Below are 4,797 nucleotides of genomic sequence, written 5' to 3' on the forward strand. Positions count from 1 at the left end.
TGCCGGACAACTCCATATCCTCCTGGGCTGATCTATGCCATCAGTTTGCCGGCGCCTTTACAGGCGGCCACAAACCTCATGGCCAAGAGAGTGACCTTCATCTGCTCGCCCAGAAGGAAGGAGAGCCCCTGCGCAAGTACATTCAGAGGTTCAGCCGTGTACAGTATAACATCCCAGACGTCCACCCCGCCGCGGTCATCAGCGCGTTCCATCAGAACGTGCGTAACCGCAGGATGCGGGAGGAGATGGCGATGTGCAGGATCAGAGACGTCAGTGAGCTGTATGCCCTGGCCGACAAGTGTGCACGTGCTGAAGAAGGAAGGAAACTCCCCGGAGAGAAGACCGGAGCAGAAGGATCTGACAGTGAGGATGCCGCCCCGGCAAAGAAAAACCGGCGGCGGAACAGGAAGAAGAAAGGCAAAGAGGTGCTAGTCGTTGAGCAGTCCGGCAACGAAGGTGGCGCCAAGAAGGCCAAAGTTGGTAGCTCCGGCAAGGAGGTTGCCGCGTGCACCAACTGCCAGGCCGTGGCAGTCGCCGACAAGCAGGACGGCTCCGACAAGCAGTACTGCAAGATTCACTGCACCAAGGGCCATGACCTCCAGAGCTGCAAGAAGGTCGAGCAGCTTGTTCAATAGCAAAAGGCTGAGTACGAGCGGCAAGACAAGGAGAGAGCCCAAGGTGCCGCTGGAGAATCTGGCAAGAAGCGCGCCGGCCGGGGAGGACGCCGCGGCAAGGCCAAGCAGTGGCAAGGAGACAGACCTCCCCGCGGCCGCAACAACGATGAAGACGACGACAAAGACATGGATGATGTTGAGACCAGTGAGTAGGAGTTTCAGAAAGCCACAGAGGTCTTGTGCGTTGACGGCGGTGCTTCTCTGCACACTTCACACCGCCAACTCAAGCAGTGGGTGCGGGAAGTCAATGCAGTGGAACCACCTGTCGAATCGCGCAAACTTCTGAAATGGTCCAGCACGCCTATCATCTTTGACATTGAGGACCACCCTGATCGCACAACTGCGGTCGGGTGCTTGCCGATGTTGGTTTCACCAACCATCCGCAACGTCAAGGTCACTAACATGTTAGTTGACGGCGGGGCCGGCTTGAACCTGATTTCCTCCACTGTACTCCAGAAACTCCAGATCCCTGACAGCGAGCTCGAAGAGACCGGCACATTCCAAGGAATTAACCCGGGAAGGAGCAAACCGAAGGGGAAAGTCACGCTGCCCGTAACATTTGGCAGCGAGCTCAACTTCAGGACTGAGAGGGTCACATTTGACGTTGCCGATATTCCATTGCCTTACAATGGGATACTTGGCCATCCAGCACTAGCCAAGTTCATGGCAGCCTCTCATTACGCATATAACATGCTGAAGATGCCAGGCCCAATAAGCGTCATCTCTTTCCCTGGCGACAAGAAGGATGCTCTTATCTGTGCCGACAAGATTTACCGGGAAGCAGCAGCCGCAGTAGAGCGCGAGTCACTTGCCGCTGAAGCTCCCGGGGGGAAGAAGACCAAGTCCGGCAAGAGTTCTGGTGCCCACTTCGGCAAGCGCACCTCTTCGGAGTGCTGCGCTGCCGTCGAGGATGCACCATCGAGCTCCACCGGCAAGTGCAAGAAGACGATGGCAGCTCCGCCAGAGACGAAGAAGGTGTCCGCCAAGGAGGACGACACTGGTGGTACCTTCACCATCAGTGCCACGCTTGATCCTAAATAGGAAAGCACGCTCGTTGCTTTCCTGCGGGCGAATGTCGACGTGTTTGCGTGGCAACCGTCTGACATCCCCGGTGTTCCCAGGAAAGTGATTGAGCACCACCTTGCCGTTTGTCCTCATGCGCAGCCCATCAAGCAGAAGGTTAGGAAACAAGCAGTGGAGCGCCAAGAGTTCATAGCAGAAGAGATCAGGAAGTTGGAAGCAGCAGGCCTTGTCAGAGGAGTGTTCCATCCCACGTGGTTGGCCAATCCTGTAGTCGTGTGCAAGGCAAACGGGAAATGGAGACTTTGTATCGATTTTACTGATGTTAACAAAGCTTGTCCCAAAGACCCATTTCCTTTGCCGCGCATTGACCAAATTTTTGACTCCACAGCCGGATGTGATTTGCTTTCATTTCTTGACGCATACTCAGGATACCATCAGATCTTCATGGTAGAAGAGGATGAGGAAAAGACCGCATTTATTACTCCATGTGGCACGTACTGTTTCGTACGGATGCCTTTCGGATTAAAAAATGCTGGTTCAACATTTGCAAGAGTAGTCCATGTCGCTCTTGAGCCACAAATACACAGAAATGTGGAAGCCTACATGGATGACATAGTGGCCAAGAGCAAGGACAGAGCAACTTTGATCCAAGACTTAGACGAGACCTTTGCAAATCTGCGCAAGATCAGCCTCAAGCTCAACCCAGAGAAGTGTGTGTTTGGAGTTCCCTCCAGCAAGCTTCTCGGGTTCTTCATGTCTCAGCGGGGAATTGAAGCCAATCCCGACAAGATCAAGGCCATTGAGCAGATTGAAGCACCCAAGCGCGTCAAAGATGTACAAAGACATGCCGGCTGCGTGGCTGCTCTCAGCAGGTTTATCTCTAGGTCTGCTGAGCGCGCCCTGCCATTTTTCAAATTATTGAAAAAGGCAGGTCCAATGAAATGGACTCCGGAAGTGGAGGCTGCGCTGCAAGACTTGAAGAGATACCTGTCCTCCCCTCCAATACTTGTCGCACCTAAGCCACAAGAGAAGTTGCTGCTGTATATAGCGGCAACCAATCAAGTGGTTAGTGCTGCGTTAGTAGCAGAGAGAGAGGCAGATGACGAGCCCGCAACCACAGCAAGCACATCCAGCGACAATCAGGGGGCTTCCCCGGCAAGCTCTGGTCCCGACAAAGATGGATCTGCGCAGATGCACGAGGAGATACAAAAGAAGATGGGCAGCGCCCAGTTTACTTTGTCAGTTCCCTTCTCCAGGGGGCTAGGTCAAGGTACTCTGGTGTGCAGAAATTGCTTTTCGGCCTTCTCATGGCCTCGAGAAAGCTGCGCCATTACTTCCAAGCACATGAGATCACAGTTGTCACTCGCTTTCCGCTGAAGAGGATACTACAGAATCCAGAAGCGACAGGCAGGATTGTTGAGTGGGCACTGGAACTGTCAAGCTTTGGCCTCAAGTTTGAGAGTACTTCAACTATCCAAAGCAGAGCATTGGCAGAATTTATAGCAGAATGGACGCCAACACCAGATGAAGAAATTCCAGAAACGAGCATCCCCGTCAAGGAAGCGAGCAGAGAGTGGCTGATGTACTTTGATGGTGCCTTTTCGCTGCAAGGCGCCGGCGCTGGCGTGCTGCTTGTCGCACCCACTGGAGAACACCTCAAGTACGTAGTCCAGATGCACTTTCCCAAGGAGCAAGCAACAAACAATACTGCAGAGTATGAAGGTTTGCTTGCCGGACTCCGGATCGCGGCAGACCTTGGGATCAAGAAGCTCATTGTCAGGGGTGACACACAGCTTGTCGTCCGCCAAGTAAACAAGAGTTATCAGAGTCCGTTGATGGAAGCTTACGTCGATGAAGTGAGAAAGATAGAAGAGCACTTTGACGGCCTACAAATGGAACATGTTCCAAGAGCCCAGAACACCATTGCTGATGGCCTGTCAAAGTGCGCCGCACTCAAGCTGACTCAACCGTCCGTAACACCATCAACTGGACAGAGCAAGAAGAGGAAGTTGATTTCTGGAGACTATTTGCCGGCAGAGCTTCCCGAAGCCGCCGCCAAGAAGGTCCCTAAGATCAACGCCGAAGGCGCTGAGGAGCAGTCTGCTCCGGCAAGCCCTAGGGTTTGTTCCGTTGAAGCAGAAACTCCCGATAAGTTTTGCTCCGGCAAGCTTGTTGGGGAACGTCAAGCTCCGACAGAGACGCAGCTTCTCGCCGTAGAAGCAGATGTTCCCGCAGCAGCTGAGACCAACATCAAGAGCGCTGAGGAGTGGTATGCTCCGGCAAGCCCTAGGGTTTGTTCCGTTGAAGCAGAAGCTCCCGACAAGTTTTGCTCCGGCAAGCTTGCCGGGGAACGTCAAGCTCCGGCAGACCCGCAGGTTCTTGCCGTAGAAGCGGACGTTCCCGCAGCCGCAGATTTGCCTTTAGTTCTTGTTGTCGAGCCACAAGCTCCAGCATGGGCACAGCAGATTATCCATTTCCTTCAGACAGGAGAACTTCCCGAAGAGCAAGAAGAAGCGGAAAGAGTAGCCCGACAGTCAAGTATGTACCAGTTTGTCGACAAGACACTGTACAGAAGAAGACTCAACGATGTGAAATTGAAGTGTATTCACCGGGAAGACGGACAAAAGCTGTTGGCAGAGATACATGGAGGCATATGTGTCACCACATTGGCGCAAGAGCACTTGTCGGCAAAGCATTCCGGCAAGGTTTCTTCTAGCCAACAGCCCTCCAAGATGCAACTGCACAAGTAACTAAGTGTGAAGCGTGCCAGTTCCATTCCAGGCAGATACACCAACCAGCTCAAGCTCTCCAGACGATCCCTTTATCCTGGCCATTTTCGGTCTGGGGGCTCGACATCCTCGGCCCCTTTCCCCGAGCTACCGGGGGCTTTGAGTACTTGTACGTTGCAATCGACAAGTTCACAAAGTGGCCGGAAGTGGAACCAGTGAGGAAGGTGACCGCACAGTCAGCCGTCAAGTTCTTCAGGTCGATTGTTTGCCGCTTCGGGATCCCTAACAGGATAATCACCGACAACGGTACACAATTCACGAGCCGCACCTTCATGCAGTACGTCCAAGATCTTGGCGCCAAAGTCTGCTTC

Source organism: Triticum urartu, chromosome 2A, assembly GCF_056163025.1.
Source record: "Triticum urartu cultivar PI428250 chromosome 2A, HENAU_Tu73, whole genome shotgun sequence".
Lineage (NCBI taxonomy): Eukaryota > Viridiplantae > Streptophyta > Magnoliopsida > Poales > Poaceae > Triticum > Triticum urartu.